The sequence below is a fragment of the Myotis daubentonii genome, chromosome X (genome assembly GCF_963259705.1).
Source record: "Myotis daubentonii chromosome X, mMyoDau2.1, whole genome shotgun sequence".
NCBI classification, from domain to species: domain Eukaryota; kingdom Metazoa; phylum Chordata; class Mammalia; order Chiroptera; family Vespertilionidae; genus Myotis; species Myotis daubentonii.
Window position 1 is genome coordinate 107,059,349 of NC_081861.1, and position 22,230 is coordinate 107,081,578.

Sequence of the window (22,230 nt, forward strand, 5' to 3'; positions counted from 1 at the left end):
ATCACTGGGAGGAATTTACCACCAGGCCAATTGGCTGTGAGGCCCAGCTGTGTCTAAAATGGGATAACTGGTGTGCTGGAGACACCCTTATGGGGCAGGACTTGCTTCAGTGGGGCTTTGGTGTTCACTGAGTCTGCCTCTTGAGTGTATCACTTATGAATGTGAAGAGCTATAATCTGGTATGGTCTCACACTGACCACTGGATACACTGCCTCTTGGATCTCCAAGGAGGTGCAAAGTCAGCCACTGCCTGAGGCCACCCAGCAAGAACTACAGAGAGATCTGCAGATTCCTCCTCTTTGTTTGGGGCTTGCAAGTGCCCAGATGATGCCCAGTTGTGAGGCAATGCAGGCTGCTGTTGAGCCTTAGGTCTTCTATTGGAAGCTTTGGCACTCTTTGACCCAGCAGCAGTTTGTTAGGTTTTAGATTGCAAAAGAACAGGCCATTCATATGCAAAAGCCTCTGCTCACAACTTGGGTGGGGTTGTAAATCAGGTGGTGTGGGGTCTCAGGGAATCACCAGGGCAGAGCAAATACTGTGGTTGCCAGTCAGCCCTGCCTCAGAGAGGTCCCCGGGTCTCTGTGTCCTGCGGCCCTGTGCAGGAACAATGATCGCTGCAAGCACCTCTGTGAGAAAGCTGCCCTCACGTTCCTGTCCCAATGTCAGACAGTCCAGTTTCTCCCCGTATGAGTCTGGGTCCTCAGAGTCTTGCCCAGAACTGGAGTTCAGAGCAATCGGGAGCTTTATATCCCTCCCAATTGAAAAAGACAACAGCATACCCAGTCACCAGCCCGTTTCCAAGGATGCCTCCATACCTCTGCACTTCTGCACCTCCGCACCTTCTACCAGTCTCAATGTGCTTTTCTCTTTCCTTCTTGTTGTAGAACTTCCACTCAGCCAGCCTTCCTGTGGTTCTGGATGATATCTGATTTTTCTTTTAGTTATAGTTTTGATGTGATTGTGTGAGGCAGCAAGTACAGGTGTTTACCTATGCCACCATCTTGGTTCCTCCCTCCCATTGATTTTTAGAGAGAGTGGAAAGGAGTGAGAAGAGAGAGAGGGAGAAACATTAATATGAGAAAGACACATTAATTGGTTACCTCCCCAATGCACTCCAACCGGGGCTGGGAATTGAACCTGCAACCTAGGTTTGTGCCCTTGACTGGGAATAAAACCCATTACCCTTTGGTGTGTGGACCATGCTCTATCCACTGAGCAACAAGGGTCAGGACATAATTTTAGTTCTTAAATGCATAATACATTAGGATCCTATGGCTTCTGTAATAAATTACCAAAACTTGATGAACTAAAAAAAATAGAAGTTTGTTATTATGCAGTTTTGGAGGTTAGTAGTCCAAATTCAGATTCAAGTTGTCCTCTTTCTGTAGACTCTAGGGGAGAATCTATTGCCCTGTATTTTCTAGCTTCCAGAGGCCTCCTAAATTCCTTGGCCACATCACTTCAACCTCTTGCTTTCATTGTCACATTTCCTATTACTCTTCTGCAGTTATATCTCCTTCTTTCCCCAATGTATAAAGCCACTTGTGGTTACCTTTAAAACCCAGCCAGATAATCCAGAACCTCCCCATCTCAAGATACTTAGTCACGACTTCGAATTAATTTACATGTTTCAGGGATTAGGATGTAGATATTTTGGGAGCCATTATTCAGCCTATGCATGTATGTACATGTAATGTGTTTTGCATGTAATAGTGTCCTCAGTAGTACTTTTCACTTTAGGGAATTATGAATAGGTATAGATTTGTTATATGCATATACTTAAATAACTCTGTGGATTACAGAGTCTATTTCTGCGAGAATAGAAAAATAAATAAAGATGACATAATGAGCAAGAGGTAGACAAGCAGAATTAAGCATTTGAAAACACTATAGGATAAATATTTTTTATGGATTTTGTCTCTCAGCTTCCACTTGCAACACTTTAGACAATGTTTAAATATCAGGAAAGTCTGTATTAAAGGAGGAATGTTGGAGAAAATCTTGGGTGCTAGATGAAATAACAAATGGTGGAAAATATAATATTTCAGGAACAAAACAAAGAGTGATTTCTTAAAGTAATGTTTGAATTGAAAAGGCTACTCTTTTCATAGTCAAGCAAAAATACTAGTAGTTAAATGATTCCAACTGAGGAGTCATAGCACTGCTTTTGTAGGAAGTGCTGAAGGGTTTAAATAAGTGTGAAGAATTGCCTGAGTTGATGATTCAGGTGAGAAAGCAATGTAGCATGATTAATGGCATAAATATTTATATACACTATCAAGGGACTATCTAGAAAATCTCAGAAATGAGATATATAGACTATAATTAGCTCTAGGCTTTCCTTTTGGAATGTAAGGTGATATACAGCTACTGAGTTAAGAACAAGTTTGAACTCCAAAGGGGACTGACTCATCCTGTTTCTTTTGTTTGCTTGTTTTCACTTTAAAGTAAAAATTTAGAAGGAAATGAAGGGAGTGTGTAGGAAGATAAGTGAGTGGGCGAAGTTTCAGATATAAGCTTCTTTAGCTTACTCATAAGTGAAGGATGCCAAAGAATTTTAGTAAAATGTTCTCACTAAATTTTATGAAGATTGTTTTTGTGGTGGCAGGGAGAGTATCTGTTTGGCATAATTTATCACTTTTAGTAGCTTTCTAGGCTTATTTATATTCAATCTAAAAAGATACATGCTGCAACATAGTCTAACAGTCACATCACTGTAAATACTAAGCAACAACCTTTTAGAATGTAAGAAATGACAAAACGACTGCTAATTTTATAATTACTTTGAGAATAGGGGCTGCTTATAAAGAATTTTCAGAAATGGTACATTTTTGTATCACTAACAAGTTCTCTTAAAACCCAAATCTATCTATCTATTATCTATCTATCTATCTATCTATCTATCTATCTATCATCTATCATCTATCTCATCTATCTATCTATCTACCTATCATCATCATCTATCTACTAATTATCTGCCAAAGAGGGTTTAGTTATGGAAAGAGAAATATGGACTCATATTTCTGACCTTTGCTTCTAATTTCTCCCATTAACTTAGCAATTATAATAACCACACCTTATATATACTATATATACTTTTTGTACCATAAGTCAGTTTAAATCCTAAAGATATCACACTATCTCATTTAGACTGTACCTGTAATCATTTGAATTTTTCCTGTCAAGTTATTTTGATATTCCCTTGTAGCTGGACATTTGTAAACAAGGATCTGAAGTCCTGCCAAGAAGAGGTGAATGTTCTATCAGGAACAACTGTGTGACTTGCAAGCAAGTCACGCTGGGTCAAGATTGCACACAATCTTGAGTTCCCAGAACATTTACCTCCCTGAGAAAAGATAAGATTAAAAAGTCGTGGGTAGAGCAGAAAAAGGAATGCACAGCTGCAAGTGTCTTCAATGCGCTATTGTAATATAGAACAAAACAATTTTGTTGATTAACTGCTGACGCCCTAACCTCGTGCGAAACCCCAATAAAAGCAATGGTTGAGGTTATAGAGTTTGCTACATGCCTGAGCGAGCTGTAGCCCTCTGCCAGGCATCAATCGCCTATGTGCTCGTCTTACCTCTGCGTCTTCGGTTCCTTAAACATCCCTCAACACTCCCTGCACCCCCACCCCCTGGTGATCTGTCTTGCTTACTAGAGAGGAAACCGAGGCTCAGAATATTAACTTACAACAAAGCAAGCAATCAAAACCCGGGTTTATTATTCTTTCCATTCCACTAGTTAAATGAGATCTTGTAGGGAAACGTAAAATACACTTCTTTTTCAAATAAGTTCTTTTTGTTAGAGAGAGAGAGAGAGAGAGAGAGATGGAGAGAGAGCTAGAAACATTGGTGAGAGAGAACATTGATAGGCTGCCTCCTGCACACCCTTCAGCAGGGATTGAGCCCACAACCCAGGCATGTGCCCTGATGAGGCATCAAACTGGCGACCTCTTGCTGCATGGGTAGATGCTCAAACACTGAGCCACACCGGCTGTGCTCAAATAATTATTTGTATTCTGATGTAACACATATTAGATGTAAGTGGAACTATACAGGATATCTTGGTGATTTTATGCAAATGTAAGAAAGAAGGGGGAAATAAATATCTGCCATCTGTGTTAAAATTACATCATGTACACAAAAAATGACATCATGCAAAATTATGCCTTTTCTATCACTAAGAACCCTAAATAATGTAACACAGCCATTAAGCTTGTCAACAAATAGAATTTTGCTTGCAAACTGTAAAGCTATTAAACATAGAAGTTGACATGTGCTAATTTGTATGTCTGCATTTCTTAGTTGTTACAGAAGCTGAAAAATTTAAGATTGGCAAAAAATGGCAAATCATAGTAATATGAGACAGGGACAATAAGTCTAATTTGGAAACCATAGATATAAATTCAATTCCAGTAGCAGCTGAAAGAACTGAGAATTTGAAATTTCAAGTTGTTTTTTTAATGATATAATCTTAGTGTGTTATTGTTGATCATCTTGATAGATTAATGATGTTCATTCATTAATAATCTGAAATTGACAACCAAGTGGGCATGGTACATGGTAAAAATATTGGAACAGCAATTATGCTCATTGGCTTGAAACAGGAATTATGCTCATTGGAACAGGAATTATGTTCATTGGGGCAAGAATTATGCTCATTTGCTTGTATTGGAGTTGAGGTAGCAAAAAAATGAAAAAAAAAACATCCCATATTTGCAGATGATGTAGATCTATGCTTGCCTCAATTAACTTAGAACAGCTACTTTATGTAATAAAGTGCCATTTTGCTTTTATATTATACCATACTGAGGTGTCAGTCTACTAGACTTGGAAGATATAAGTAAAATATTTATTGGCTTTTGAAGCAAGAGTACTCTATTTTGGTTTAGCAGCCTAGCAATGGCTTATAATAAATATGTTCATAATCATTTGATTTCGAACTAATGTTCATTGTTCCCTGTTCCAGGAGAGAAAATCTTTTAACTCCTAATTAATTGTCTCTGGAGTAGAAGAGCCATTTTTATTTTCAAGAGTTATACCATATGGATATATGGATTACAAAAACTTCATTTCTCAGAAGCTGTATTCTTTCCTTCTTTAATGAAAAAGATGTAAATGATAGAACTGTGAGAGGGTAGATTCCATTTAGAGAACATATTTCAGAAATTTTTATCATGGACTCCATTTTTTTCCCTTTATTGATTAAGATATTACAAATGTGTCCTTATCCCCCCAATGTCCTCTCATCCCCCCAATCCTGCCCTCACCCTCACACCCTGTAGTCCACATCCATCATTTATGCTTATATGCATGCATACAAGTCTTTTGGTTGATCTCGGCCCCTCACCGCCACCCTCCCCTATCTTCCCTCTGAGTTTTGGGCACCTGATCGATGCTTCTCTGTCTCTACATCTGTTTTTGTTCATCTGTTTATGGTGTTCATTATAATCCACAAGTGAGTGAGAGCATGTGATATTTATCTTTCTCTGACTGACTTATTTCACTTAGCATAATGTTTTCCAGCTCCATCCATGCTGTTGCAAATGGTAGGAGTTCCTTCCTTTTTACAGCAGCATAGTATTCCATTGTGTAGATGTGCCAAATTTTTTTAATCCATTCATCTGCTGATGGGCACTTAGGCTGATTCCAAATCTTAGCTATTGTAAATTGTGCTGTTATGAACATAGGGATGCATACATCTTTTCTGATTGGTGTTTCTGGTTTCTTGGGATATATTTCTAGAAGTGGGATCATTGGGTCAATGGAAGTTCCATTTTTAGTTTTTTGAGGAAACTCCATACTGTTCTCCACAGTGGCTGCACTGGTTTGCATTCCCACCAGCAGTGGATGAGGGTTCCTTTTTCTCTGCATCCTCACCAGCATTTGTCATTTGTTGATTTGTAGATGATAGCCATTCTGACAGGTGTGAGGTGGTACCTCATTGTCGTTTTGTTTTGCATCTCTTGGATGATTAATGACTTTGAGCATGTTATCATATGTCTCTCAGCCATATGTATGTCCTCTTTCAAAAAGTGTCTATTTAAGTCTGTTGCCCATTTTTTGATTGGGTTATTTATTTTTATTTTGTTAAGTTGTATGAGTTCCCTGTAAATGTTGGAGATTAAACCTTTATCAGAGATATCATTGGCAAATATGTTCTCCTATGCAGTGGGTTTTCTTGTTGTTTTGTTGATGGTTTATTTTGCAGTGAAGAAGCTTTTTATTTTGATATAGTCCCATTTGTTTATTTTCCCTTTAGTTTCCATTAGCCTAGGGTCTGTGTCAGTGAAGAAATTCCTTCGGCATATATCTGAGATTTTGCTACCTGTGGGTTCCTCTAATTTTGAGTTTATTTTTGTGTATGGTTTAAGTTGGTGGTCTAGTTTCTTTTCTTTTCTTTTTTTTTTTGCATGTGTCTGACCAAATTTCTCAGCACCATTTATTGAAGAGACTGTCTTGACTCCATTGTATGTTCTTGCCTCCTTTGTCAAATATTAATTGAGCATAGTGGTTTGGGTCGATTTCTGGATTCTCTATTCTATTCCATTGGTCTATATGTCTGTTCTTGTGCCAGTACCAGGCAGTTTTGAGAACAGTGGCTTTGTATACAGCTTGATATCTGGTATTGAGATCCCTCCTACTTTGTTCTTTCTCAGGATCACAGCAGCTATTCTTTTTTTTTTTCTTATTCCAGATGAATTTTTGGAGAGTTCTTTCTAGATCTGTGAAATATGCTCTTGGTATTTTAATGGGGAGTGTATTGAATCTATAGATTACTTTGGGTAGTATGGACATTTTGTTGATGTTGATTCTACCAATCCATGAACACAGTATGTTCTTCCATCTGTTTGTCTTCCTCTATCTCTTTTGTCAATGTCCTGTAGTTTTCTGGGTAGAGGTCTTTTACCTCCTTAGTTAAGTTTATCCCTAAGTATCTTAATTTTTTGGGTGCAATGGTAAATGGGATTTTTTTTAATTTCTCTTTCAGTAAGTTCACTATTGCCGTATAAAAATGCCATAGATTTCTTGGCGTTAATTTTTTATCCTGCTACATTGTCAAATTCATTTATTAGGTCTAATAATATTTTGATGGAGTCTTTAGGGTTTTCTAAGTACACTATCATGTCATCTGCGAATAATGACAATTTTACTTTTTCTTTTCCAACTTGGATGCCTTTTATTTCTTCTTCTTGTCTGATAGCTTTGGCCAGCACTTCCAGTACTATGTCGAACAGGAGTGGTGAAAGTGGGCATCCCTGTCTTTTTCCTGTTCTTAAGGGAAATGGTTTTAGTTTTTGCCCATTGAGTATGATGTTGGCTGTAGGTTTGTCATATAAGGCTTCTATTATGTTGAGGTATGATCTCTCTATTCCCACTTTGCTGAGCGTTTTTATCAGAAAAGAGTGTTGGACTTCCTCAAATGTTTTTTCTGCATCAATCGATATGATTATGTGATTTTTGACTCAATTTTTTTATTTGATGTATCACATTAATTGGTTTGCAGATATTGTACCAGCCTTGCATTCTTGGAATAAATCCCACTTGGTCATGGTGTATGATCTTTCTAATGTATTGCTGGATCCGGTTTGCTAGAATTTTGTTGAGGTTTTTAGCATCTATGTTCATCAGGGATATTGGCCTGTAATTCTCTTTCTTTGTAGTGTCTTTATCTGGTTTGGGGATTAGGGTTATGCTGGCTTCATAGAAAGAGCTTGGAAGTGTGCCTTCCTGTTGAATTTTATGGAATAGTCTGAGAAGGATTGGCTTTAGTACTTCTTTGAATGTTCTGTAAAACTCCCCTGTGAAGCCATCTGATCCAGGGCTTTTGTTTGCTGGAAGCTTTTTGATTACTGTTTCAATTTCATTAGTAGTTATTGGCCTATTCAAGTTTTTTTATTCTTCCTGATTGAATTTTGGGAGCTTGTATTTTTTTAGAGAAATGTGTCCATTTTGTAGAGGTTGTCCAGTTTGTTGGAGTAGAGTTGTTTGTAGTATTTTTTGACAATCCTTTGTATATCTGAAGGTTCAGTTGTTACTTCACCTCTTTCATTTCTGATTTCGTTTATTTGGGTTCTCTTTGTTTCTTGGTGAGCCTGTAGAGAGGTTCATCAATCTTGTTAATCCTTTCAAAGAACCAGCTCTTGGTTTCATTGATCTTTTGTATTGTTTTTTGGTATCTATGTTGTTTATTTCTGCTCTGATATTTATTATTTCCTTTCTTCTAGATACTGTGGGCTTTTCTTGTTGCTCTCTTTCTAACTCTTTGAGTTGTAGGGTTAGATAATTTATTACCAGTTTTTCTTGTTTTTTGAGGTAGGCCTGTAGAGCTATGAACTTCCCTCTCAGGACTGCTTTCATGGTGTCCCATAGATTTTGGATTGTTGTGTTTTCATTGTCATTTGTTTCCAGGATGCTTTTTATTTCTTCTTTGATCTCTCTGATAATGCAGTCATTATTTTATAGCATTCTATTTAGCCTCCAAGTGTTTCCTCTTGGTTTCTTTTCATGTTGGTAACATTCTCATTCAGCTCATTATAATTCTCATTGAGTTGTGTGTTTTTGTCATCCAGCCATTTGAGCATCCTTATAACCATTACTCTGAATTCTTTCTCTGATAAGTTAGTAGCCTCAGTTTCATTTAACTCCCTTTCTGGTGGTTCCCAATTTTCTTTCCTTTGTGGATTGTTTTTTTTGTCTTCCCATGTTTTGCTGTAATGTTTTAATTGTAGCTCAGATCGCTTTGCTACCCAGTTTCTTTTGGGTATGTTGCTACTGGTGTGACCTCTCAGGTCTCCTGGGCTTGGTAGTCTAGTGTAGCTCCCTACTTGAGCTATTTGGGTTCTCTTGATGTAGGCCTGAGAGCTGGAAAGGCACAGCTGAGGTGTCTAGAAGTCAGCAACCGTGGAGGGGGTGTCTCAATTTTTGCTGTCTTGTGCCCTTGGTTGAAATCACGGTGCTCAGCAGGGACTCACAGTGGCACCCAGGAACTGTTTGTTGGGGTGGTGGGGCTCCGGAGGCCTGCGTTCTGTAAAGAGGTGATTATGGCGTCCAGAGTTCTGTAGTTGTGGGGTGGGCAGACTCAGCTTTTGCTGCCTTCTCCATGGTTGGATACACGCAATCCCAGCGGCAATTCACAGGGGCACCTGTGGTGTGTTTGCCAGCAGGGTGTACTGACACACTCTAAAGGGCCCTGGCACAGAAGCCACTGGATTTCAGTGTCTGTGGGCAGGTATCCCAGACGAGGGAATTCAGCATTTCTACAGCCCAGCAGTGCACCCTGTTTGTTTAAGTGTGTGTCCAGCAGGGCTCGCAGTGGGGCCCCAGGGCTGCCAGTGGAGCGGTGGTCTTGGGAGACCTACATGCTGAAAAAGCATGCAACTGTAGTGTCCAGAGTTCTGCAGCTGTGGGGTGGGGAAACTCAGTTTTTGCTGATGCACCTGTGGTGGATAGGCATGCATTCCCAGTGGCAGCACACAGGAGCACCCGCAGTGAGTTTGCTAATGCAGGAACACTGAAGCACTCTGAAGGGCCCTGGCACACTTAATCGAGATGTCTTTGGACCGGTATCCAGGATGGGTGAATTCAGAATTTCTACTGCCCAGGAGAGTGTGTCCCTATTAGTCCAAGATCAGACCCAGAAGAGGCTCACTGCAGCTTTCCAAAGTTCCCTGTGGATAGATGGGCTCAGTAGGAGTGAGCAACTGTGGCAGTCTAGTTCGCCAATGCTGAGCTCTGATGCACTCTGAGGGGCCCTGGTGCTGAGGGCCCCTGGCGCTGAAATTGTGCAGCTGGGTGTGTGTGGGTAGTTATTCAGGCAGAAGGAATTCAGAATTTCTACTGGGAGGCAGTGCGCCTGTGTCTGTACAAAATCACACCCAGCTGAGGCTCACAGTGACTCTTAAGAGAAGTCTATGGAGTGGTGTGCCTGGGAGACCTATGCGATGGAGAGGCGTGAATGCGGAGGTCTGCAGCTGGTGAGGGGGAGGCTGCACTTACTGCTGCAGGCGCGGTGCACCTTTGGAGCTGGAGATCCCAGGGTCTGTGAGTCTGCGGGTGGGGCAGCAGGATTTTGGCTGGAGTGGCTGCTGGGTCGCGGGCAGTGTCCAAGGCCTATCTGGGTGGTGGTGCTGATGAGTTCCTAGAAGAGGCTGTTCTCTCCTTTAAGATGGTGTGGGCTTCTTGGCCGAGTCTTGCAGCCCAGGGAGTGCCTGCAGTGGTGGTAGTCTCTCCCTTTCCCAGAGAGCCTGGTTGGCCAGCCTCTGCTGCTCCTGCAGGATTTAACTGTCCCTCACTCACTCATACACACACCACACACAACCACGCACTCTCCTTTCATCCCCTCACTCACTCACTTCCTGTCCCTCACCTCCGTTCTGCCAGCCACCATCTTTTTTCCCCTGGATTCCATTTAATTGAAATTGATTAAAAGTTATAAAAATCACTATTGAAAAAACTTTTTTTTTATTTCTTAAAGTATTACAAAGAGTATTACACATGTCTCCTTTTTTCTCCCCCTTGACATTCCCCCGGCTTCCCCCACCCCCCAGTGTCTTGTGTCCATTAGTTACTCTCATATGCATGCATATAAGTCTTTCTGTTTATCTCCTACTCCCCCCAACCCTCCCCAGTGTCCCCACTGTAGTTTGACATTTTGCTCAATGCTGCTCTGCCTCTGTATCCATTTTTGTTCATCAGTCTATAATGTTTCTTATTATCCATAAATGAGTGAGTTCATGTGGTATTTTTCTCAGCTTCCCAGGGTCCGTCTCAGTCTCACAGGGACCATCTCAGCCTCACAGGGGCCGTCCCCACCTCACAGGGGCCATCCCAGCCTCACGGGGGATGTTTCAGCCTCACAGGGGCCGGCTCAACATCACAGGGGCTGTTTCAACCTCACCAGGGTCGTCTCACCCTCACTGGGGCCGGCTCAACCTCACCGGGGACATTATTGCCTCACTGGGGCCGTTTCAGCCTCACCGGGCCCATTTCAACCACACCAGGGCTGTTTCAACCTCACCGGGGCATCTCAACCCCACCGGGGCCGTCCCACCCACACCAGGGCCGTCCCAGCCTCTTGGGGGCTGCCTTGGACCTACGGGGGCTGCCTCAGCCTCACGGGGGCTGTCTCAGCAACATGAAGTTTGGCATTCTGTCCTTTGTTGGGTGGCTCCTTGCTGGACAAAATCTCCAGGCGTTCCTGGTGGCTGAATATCTGGTATGCTTGCTTGGATTTCGTTTTCTACCAAGTGCGCAGACTGCCTGTCTGCCGTCACCCAGCGTCCCATGTGAGACTGGATCTGGTGGGCCTGCCTGTGCGTTTGCTGGTGCAGCGGTTCCATGTCGCCAGCCCAGCCGTGTCCTGTTCCAGCTTTCTCCGAACCTGATTCTGCTTCTTTATTGTGTCCTTTATGTATGCGAGGAGTTGAAATCTGCATTCTGCTAGGCTGGGCTGCAAAAACATCGGTGGTTCTCTTTGTGTCACTAGCACAGCTTTGTGGGGGATGTAATTTGAGTAGAGCGGGGGTCCCCAGGAATCACCAGGGCGGGGCCAAGGGCAATGGCGTCTCCACTTCTACTAGTCTCTCCGCAACTCAGCGACTCGAGTCCCTGAGTGCCGGCGAGCAGTTCTGTGAGACAGCCATTCTCGCTCTCCAGGTCATTGCAAGGCCGTCCTGCTTCTCCTTGTAGGGGTCTGGGACCTTAGTATCCTGGCCCAAACACGCCCAGTGGATTGGAAAGTCCGCACACCCTTCTGATTGAAAAAAACCTCGCATCCAGTTGCAGCCAGCCTGGCGCGCAATCCCGTACCTCCGTTCTTGGAGCCTCTGCACAACCTACTCAGTCTCAATGCTCTTCTTTCTTTCCTTCCAGTTGTAGAGCTTCCACTGGGCCAGCTTTCCCATGGTTCTGAATGAAAACTGTTTCTTTTATAGTTGGTAGTCTCGATGTTGTTGTGGGAGACAGCACGCACAGGTCTGTACCTTATGCCGCCATCTTGGTTCTCTCGAAAAAACTTTTTACCTGCCTTTTGTTTTCGTTTTTGTTTTTGTCTCAAGATGGAGGAATAGGAATTGAGATACATGGAATGACAGAGCTAGAAAAAATTTTAGAGATACTTTAGTTCAACTTACATATTTTTATGTATATGGACACTGAGGCTCAGAATGCTCACACATCTCATGTGTTTTTGTGGCAGAGCTGTGTTTAGAATCAAGTTTTTATGAATTTTAATGCTTTTAAAACATATATATTATTCTTTTTATACCCTTTGATCAACAGTATATGAAATTTAAATAATGACCATTAATTCATTTAAAGTATTATTCTGAGATAAACATAATCTCATATACTTTAAAATTTGGTTTAGTGAGTTTCAAAATTTAGTTTTACAAATGAGAGAGAGAGAGAACTATTAGAGAAAAGGGACGACTATTATTTTTATGCAAACCCTAAGGTGCATTTTGAATATTCATTGACAAATGCTAATGCAGAATGGATTCCAGACTACATTTCTTATTCTCTTCCCAGGGCCATGAAATACTTGTGAAGTTTGTATTTGAATATTGTTAATCCCGTCACATGAATTGTTCTTCCTTCATTTAATATGCATCATTAATCAAGTTTAAAATCTCTTTCTTCCATGAAACCTTGTTTCCTCCATTATAACATTTAGTGAAATTGTTTAATTTACAGTGCTTACCATATGGTGACTCATAAAAATACCTATTTGGTCCCCCTTCCCCTCTGATTACAAATAACACATAGTTTACTGTAGACATCACAATTTAGCATTCAAAAGTCAGAGTTCTGAAATGAACACAGGGGTGCATATGTCTTTTTGAATAAATCTTTTCAAGATTGTTAGGTAGATACCCAGAAGAGGGGATTGCTGGGTTACATGGGAACTTTATTCTCTTAATTTTTTGAGGGACCTCCATACTGTTTTCCCTAGTGGTGGTACCACTATGTTTACATTCCCACCAGCAGTGAGTGAGGGTTCTTCTCTCTCCACAATCTCTCCAACACTTGTTACTATCTGCCTTGTGGATCATAGCCATTCTATCACTTGCAAGGTGGTATCTTTTTGTATTTCCCTAAATAATTCATGAAGTTGAGAATCTTTTCATACATCTCTTAGCCATTTATATGTCTTCTTTGGAGAAGTGCCTGTTCAAGGGCTCTGTCCATTTTTTAATTGGACTGTTTGTTGTGTGTTGAGTTGTATGAGTTCTCTATATATTTTGGATATTAACCCATTGTCAGAGCTTTTGTTTGCAAATATCTTCTCCCATTTGTCTGGTTGCTGTTTTATGCTTGCAGTTTCTTTTGCTTTGCAGAAGCTTTTTAGTTTGATACAGTCTCATTCATTTTTTTATTTTTTTCAATTTAATGTAATTATTTCCATCACCATTTATCCCTCATTCACTTATTTTTGCTTTTACTTCCTTTGCATTTAGAGTCAAATTCATAAAATACTCTGTAAGACCAAGGTTCATATATTTATTCATGTTAGCCAGGACATGGAAACAACCACAGTGTCCTTTTATAGATGAGTGGATAAAGAAGATATGGTACATATATACAATGGAATACAACTTAGCCATAAGAAAAAATGAAATACTGTCATTTGCAACAGCATAGATGGATCTTGAAAATATCAGGCTAAGTGAAATAAGTCAGAAAAAGTCAAGAACCATATGATTTCACTCATATGTGGAGTATAAAACTGAAAGCAATAAATGAACAAACAAGAAAAAAAATTCATAGACATAGATAACACTATGGTGGTTACCAGAGGGAAGGGTTGGGGTGGAAGGTCATAAAGGGTAAAGGGGTAATGACTTAGGGTGGTGGGAACACAATGCAACATACAGATGATCTATAATAGAATTATATACTTGAAACCTACATAATTTTAGTCACCAATGTCACCCCAGTAAATTTAATTTTAAAAAGTTGGAGCTTTAGAGGTTTCCTAAAAAGACATTGGGATTAAGTTGCCTTTTTAAGAATTTGAAAAATGACCCAGATGGATGTTGGTTCTTCTTTGAATGTTTGGTAAAATTCACCAGTAAAGCCATCCAGTCCAGGACTTTTGTTTGATGGGAGTTTCTTGATTGCTGCTTTAATTTTATTAGTTGTAATCAGTCTACTCAGGTTTGCTGATTCTTCCTGATTTAATTTCAGCAGATTGTATGTTTCTAGCAATTTATCCATTTCACAAAATTCTCCAATTTGTTGGCATGAAGTTGTTTATAGTGTGTTCTTATAATATTTTGTATTTAAGGGAAATGTTGTATTTATTGAAAAGATTCTTGCTGATGTCATTGAATTCAAGGTGGACAAGAATAAGCAGCCTCTGAATAGATAAGATCAAAACAGATGATGCCCTTCAGTGGTGGGTCCTCATGAATCTTCTTTCTAGAATCCTGCCATATCAACTCCAATGACTCCAAGATTCTCTGTCTTTTTTTTTAAGTCCAAATTCCTGAGAGAATCTGCTCAATTAAAGTCTGATACTCAGTCCTAGCAAAATAAAAATGGAAAACTAATTGCACATTTACAAATTAAAACACTGTACTAAGAATTTTATATGAAAAGTAGGTGCTTGTACATGTGGAGAGACTAAAGGGGTGGATTACAGGAGGCATTCTTAGGTTGACTACTTAGCTCACAATGAGCCCCCACTCCTCATGGAACTGCCACCAATCTTTTGTATTTCTGTGATGTCAGTTGTTATCTCACCTTTCATTTCTGATTTTATTTATTTGGGTCCTCTCTCTTATTTCTTGATGAGTCTGGCTAAATTTTCATCAATCATGTTTATTTTTTCAAAGGATCAATTCTTGATTTCATTGATCTTTTTGTTGCTTTTAGTCTCTATCTCATTTATTTCCATTCTGATCTTTATTATTTCCTTGCTTTTACTTACTCCGGGCTTTGTTTATTCTTGTTCTAGTTATTGTAGGTGTAGGGGTAGATCATTTGAGAATTTTCTTACTTCTTGAGGTAGGCATGTCATGCTATAAAATTTCATCTTAGGGCTCCTTTCACTGTGTCCCATAGATTTGGGGTGGTTGTGTGTTCATTTTCTATTGTTTTCAGGTAATTTTTTCTTGATCTTATCATCATCCCATTCATTGTTTAGTAACATGCTATTTAGCCTCCCTCCATCTGTTTGAATGTTTTTGATGTTTTTTTAGTAGTTTTCAGAACTCTTGACTATAGGAATTTTTACTACATTATTTTTTACACTAACAAAAATGGGAAGCATCTAAATATTCAGCAATAGTATTGTATTGGTTTGCATTCTTGGGAGCTTCCTGGGTAAAATCTGAAATCAGCCCTTATATATGGAGAGCAAGGAGAAACCACAGAAAGGGGTAGATGGCTCTAGATTGGTATGTGGAAGCTTTAAAAAGCAAGGTAACTTACAAGGCTTGTCTTGGACATTTGAAAGAGGATTGGATTTCTGCATCCACCAACCAGAATCTTAAAAGTTTATACAGAGGCTTTAACTGGGTTCAGTCATGTATTCAGTCCAGATGGTCTCAAGATCACCTTACTTTCTCAAGGCTATGTTCTTGGAATACCTCCAACTGTGGATGTAGTGAACAGATTATACATTCCAGGGGTGTGTGGAGACTCCAGGTTGCACATTATCCAGGTCCAGTTCATAGGGCTCAGGTGGTGATCACATCCTCTTGATTCCCTCTTCTAACATATAGACAATGATTAAATAAATTATGGTATATACTTAATATAGAATTTTATGCAGCCAATAAAAACTATGCTTTTGAAGGGCAATAATTAATTGCATGAGCAAATTCTTATGATGATATGTTTGGTAAAATATTGTATATGTAATCCATCAAAATGTTGCTGAATATATGCATTAAAAGCATTCTGGGGCCAAAGCCGGTTTGGCTCAGTGGATAGAGCGCAGGCCTGTGGACTGAAGGGTCCCAGGTTCGATTCCGGTCAAGGGCATGTACGTTGGTTGCGGGCACATCCCCAGTAGGAGATGTGCGGGAGGCAGCTGATCGATGTTTCTCTCTCATCAATGTTTCTAACTCTCTATCTCTCTCCCTTCCTCTCTGTAAAAAATCAATAAAATATATTTTTTTTAAAAAAGCATTCTGGAATTAAATAACCCAAAATGTCACTAGTTACTTTTTTTGAATTGATTTTAGAGAGAGTAAGGAAGAGAAAGAGAAAGAGAAATGGATTGGTTGCCTCCTGCACACAGCCTGACCGGGATCAAACCCACAACCTTTGTTTGTGCCCTGACCAGGAATCAAACTTGCCACATTTTGGTGCATGGGATGACACTCCAAGTAACTCAGTCACACCAGACAGGGCTAGTTATTACTTTAGACAATGAGTTATAGATGAATCTATTTTTTCTCTTCTGTTCTTCTAAAATGTTTATAATGAATAGGTATCAAGTTTATTATGAAAAAAATTATAAAAATGTCCATGTATCATTAATTAAAGCATTAAATATGGACTATTAATTATCCATATCTTAATCTACCTATGTTGATTGAAACTCAGCAGCATGTTCCGGGTAATGTAGAGGCCAAACTAGCTAGGGCCATAGTTCTAGTAGTGTTTTCAAACTTCACTGTTCTTTTTGGTTTTGTTTGTTTGTGGCATGTAATTTATTTATTTATTTATTTTTCTTTATTGGTAAATACATTACATATGTATCCTTATCCTCTTATTGCCCCCCACTCATGCCCTCACCCCCCCTGTTGTCTGTGCCCATTAGTTAGGCTTATATGCATGCATACAAGTCCTTTGCTTGATCTCTCCCCTATATTTCCACCCTCCCCTCCCTTCCCTCTGAGGTTTGATGGTCTGATCAAGGCTTCTCTGTCTGTGGATCTGTTTTTGTTCATCAGTTTATGTTGTTCATTATATTTCACAAATAAGTGAGATCATGTGATATTTATCTTTCTCTGACTGGCTTATTTCACTTAGCATTATGCTCTCCAGCTCCATCCATGTTGTTGCAAATCACTGTTCTTTTTGAATCATCTGGGTTTCTGGTTAAGATGCAGATTCTGATTCAGTAGATCTTGGATGGTCCCAGACATGCTGCATTTCCAGCAAGCTACCAAGTGATCCTGATGCTAGTGGTCAAATCTTTGAGTTGTCAAATGTTTCTTTGTCAAAAAGCTAGTTGTTTATATCTCTCTTATTCCTAATGGAATATAAATACTTTAGGAACATGGACTATGGGTCATTCATCTAGTATACAATCCCGTATGACCTAGTTTAATTTTATGTGCACTATATATATTCATTACATATTTATGGAATTGAACTTAATTGAATGTGAGGTTAAAATACGTTTAATGAATTTATAAATCCTCAAAGATGTAGTGGGAAAAGCACTGGCTTTTGCACAAAGCAGATCTAGGTTTGAGCACTTGTTTTGTCACTTATTTGCTGAATGATGTTTGGAAAAACAGTTTAGTTTCTGTTAATATTACAAAGATTATGTCTAATTTGATGTCTGTTAACCCCTTAACTCTAATATATATAATGATCCTTCCTAGTGGCTAAATACAATAATCTTTATTTTATATTTTTATGGAAAAAATTCCCTCTACTTGCTTCTCTTTACCAATCTCTTTTGCAATATTTAGACAGATAAATTAAAAATAATTGTTGTTGAAAAAATGAAACATTCTATGCTTTTGATTTTGGCATATTTACTCACCAATATATTTAAATTTCCTAACCATCAGAAAGCAGAGCTGCTACTTTTCTTGAAATGGAAAATGTGGTTACAATATGATGTAAATATAATTCTCAAATAGGTTTTTGAAAATTAAATCAACATTAGGTTTCAATCTATAGTGGTGTTTTACATGTATTATTTGTATTTAATCCTTACAACTCAGCAGTGATGTAAGCACTATTATTATTCATTAAATAAATGTATAAATTGATACTAGAGATATGAATCAGTTTGCTTATAGTGACTGATTCACAAAGTAGGGGAGAATGCAAATTCAGAACCTCTGATTGGAGTATGTTTTCTTAACTACTATGTTTTACCATCATGTTGGATTGGCCAATGCTTTGAAGTAAATATTAAGTATTTATACATGGAGAACTTTAACAGCTAATTAGTGATATCACTCTTTCAAGAGTATAGAGAATTAAGTAAAAAGTATAGTTAATGCCAAAACCGGTTTGGCTCAGTGGATAAAGCGTCGGCTTGAGGACTGAAAGGTCCCAGGTTCGATTCTGGTCAAGGGCATGTGCCTGGGTTGTGGGCACATCCCCCTGGGGGATGTGCAGGAGGCAGCTGATCGATGTTTCTCTCTCATCGATGTTTCTAACTATCTCTCTCCCTTCCTCTCTGTAAAAAATCAATAAAATATATAAAAAAAGTATAGTTAATTTAAAAAAAACAGCATAATTTTTTTGGAATTATAACTCTGTTAAAAATGTTTTTTGTTTCTTTTAATTCACTTTCCTCTGATACCTTTTAGTTAAGTCTCTCACACTGTTTAATATTCAGGTGGTATAATATGTTTAGGCTAGGATAAGACTTCTCCATTATAGAAAATTGAAGCACCTTAGTTTAATAACACCTCAATTAACTTGAATCCACCTTTCTGGAATTCTTAGCTCAGTACAAAGTTTTATTTATTATATTTTCCTTCTCTCTACTACTAAAGATAGACAACTCAAAAGAAATAAAAAACTTCAAGAAAAGAAAAATTACCAATTCTGATTACAAGTCCATTAGATATATGCTTTGCAAATATACTTTCCCAGTCTGTAGCATGTCTTTTCTATATATTGTTTCTTTTGAAAAAAAGGTTTTAAATTTGCTAAAGTCTAATTTATCATTTAAAAATTTTTGTTGATTATTCTTTTTGCGTTATATGTTAATAACCTTTGCCTAACACAGGATTATAAAGATTTTCTCCTATATTTTCTTCTGGAAATTTTATAAAGTTTATATATATATATATATATATATATATATATATATATATATATATATATTAGAGGCCCAGTGCACAAAAATTTGTGCACTCCGTGGGGTGGGCGTCCCTCACTCCACCTGTGCCCTCTCGCAGTCTGAGACCCCTAGGGGGTGACCACTTGCTGGCTTAGGCCTGCTCCCTGGGGGATTGGGCCTAAGATGCCAATCAGACATCCCTCTGGCAGCCCAGCAGCCCTCAGGGGATGTCCACTTGCCAGCGGGGAGCAGACCTAAGCTGCAGTCAGACATCCTTAGCGCTGCTGAGGAGGCAGGAGAGGCTCCCACCACGACTGCTGTACTGGCAGCCATCAGCCTGGCTTGAGGTTGAGCAGAGCTCCCCCCTGTGAGAGCGCCCTGACCACCAGAGGGCAGCTCCTGCAATGAGCGTCTGCCCCCTGGTGGTCAGTGTGCATCATAGTTACCAGTCATTCCCAGTCTTTCTGCTGTTAGGGTCAGTTTGCATATTACCCTTTTACTATATAGGATAGAGGCCTGGTGCACGGGAGGGGGCCGGCTGGTTTGGCCTGAAGGGTGATCCGGATCAGGGTGGGGGTCCCGCTTGGGTGCCTGGCCAGCCTGAGTGAGGGGCTGATGGCTGTTTGCAGTTGGTCGCACCCCCTTCAGGGTGGGGGTCCCCACTGGGGTGTCTGGCCAGCCTCATGTGCCCCCCTTTCGCTCCCTCACTGACTCACATTCTCTTCCTCATTGCTGTCCCATCATCCACCATGGTATCCTCTTGAATTTTTTATAATAGTTTGAGAAGGATAAATTTTTTTATTACTACTTCAATTTAATTAGTTGTAATCCATCTATTCCGGTTTTCTAATTATTCCTGATTCAGTTTTGGAAGATTATCTGTTCCCAGGAATTTATACATTTCATCCAGATTGTCGAAATATTTGGTGTATAATTGTTCATAATACTTTCTTAGAATTCTTTGAATTTATGTATTGTCAGTTGTTACTTCTCTTTAATTTCTGATTTTATTTATATGGGGATTCTCTCTTTTTTATGATTAGTCTGGTTAAAGTTTTGTCAATCTTCATTTTCTTTTCAAATAATCTGATCTTGGTTTCATTGACGTGTTTTATTATTTAGACTCTTATTTATTTCTTCTTTGTTCTTTATTATTTTTTTCTATTCACTTTGGGCCTTTTGTTGTTCTTTTTCTAGTTTCTTTTGGTGTCAACTCTCTTTCTGTTGTTGGTTTTAAGATTCTCTTTGTCTTTAACCTTTGCCATTTTACTTATGAGATTTTTCTTGCTTTTTCAGGTAGTCCGGTATTGCTATGAATTTCCCTCTTGGGACTGCTTTTGCTGTGTCCCATAAGTTTTGGGTTCTAGTGTCCACATTTTCAAGTGATCTTTTAAATTTCTTCCTCCATCTCATTGTTAACAGATTAATTTTTAAATAACATGTTACTTAGCCTTCAAGTGTTTGTGTTTTTTTCTATTTTTTTTAGTATGATTAATTTCTAGTTTCATACCATTATGAACAGAGAAGATGCTAGATATTATATCAATCTTCCTTAATTTATTGATCCTTGTTTTTGTCCTAGCATATGGTCTCTCTGAGAAAATGTTCCACAAGCACTTAAAAAGAATGTATATTCTGCTACTTTTTGTTTGACATGCTCTGAAGATAACAGTTAAATCCATGTGATCTAGAGTGTCATATAAGGCCATTCTTTTCTTGTTGATTTTCTGTCTGGAAGATCAATTTCTTGATTTCAACAGGGTGTTAACATTCTCTACTCTGTCTGTATTCCTGTTATTCTCTCTCTTTATGTCCATCTGGATTTGCTTTATATATTTAGGTGTTCTTATGTTGGGTGAATAAATGTTTATAAGAGCATTATCCTCAAGTTGAAGTGCTCTCTTTAAAATTGTGTAGTGTTTTTCCTTGTCTTTTATTATAGCCTTTGTTTTAAAAATTTTTGTGTCTGATATAAGTACTGCTACCCAATGTTGTTTGTTTTTTTTTTAGTTTCCATTTACATATTATCTTGTTGATTTGCTGATGGTAGTCATGTTCAGCTACTCTTTAGTTGGTTATTTAGGTTGATTGTTCTATATCAGTGATGGTGAGCCTATGACAAGTGTGTCAGAGGTGACACTCGAACTCATTTTTTTGGTTGATTTTTCTCTGTTAAATGGCATTTAAATATATGCAATAAATATCAAAAATATAAGTCTTTGTTTTACTATGGTTGCAAATATCAAAAAAATTCTATATGTGACATGGCACCAGAGTTAAGTTAGGGTTTTTCAAAATGCTGACACGCCAAGCTCAAAAGGTTCACCATCACTGTTCTATACTTTAGTTTTAATTTTAGTTTGGTTCTGGGAGAAAATAAGTGGACCTTCCATCTACTCTGCCACCATCTTTTATCCATTGGGATTGTTTTCTTAATTTCTCTTTCTGATAGCATTATTGGTGAATAAAATTGAAACAGATTTCTGTATATTGATTCTGTGCCATGAAAACTTACTAAGGAAATTGTAGGGTTATCTATATGTAGTATAATTTCATCTGCATATAGTAAGAGTTTTAGTACCGTCTTTCCAATTAGGATGGCTTTTATATATTTTTCTTGCTGTGGATAATATTTTTAATCCTATCTTGAATAGAAGTGGTGACAATGGGATCCTTGTGTTGTTGCTGATCTTAGAAGAGAAGCTTTTAGCTTTTCACCATTGAGTATATTAGCTGTGTGTTTTTCATATATAGCCTTAAATATATTGAGGTATGTTTCTTGAATACTTAATTTGGTGAAAGTTTTTATCACAAAATGACATGGAATTTTATCAGTATTTTCTGTATCTATTTAGATGATTATATGATTTTATCTCTAATTTTGTTAATGTAATGTATTATGGTTATTTATTTACAGATGTTGAACCATCGTTGCATCCCTAGGACAAATTTCACTTGATCACAGTGTATAATCCTTTTAATGTCTTTTTAATCCTGTTTGCTAATATTTTGTGGACAATTTGACTATCTTTATCAAGGATACTGGCTTTAATTTTCTTTTCTTGTAATGTGTTTTGTTTTGATATCAGGTAAATGCTGACTTTATACAATGTGTTTGGAAGTATCCCTTTCTCTTTAATTTTTTGAGATAGTCAGAAAGGTATTAATTCTTCTTTAAATGTTTGGTACAATTCACATTTGAAGCTCTCTGGTCCCTTACATTTTTCTTTTGGT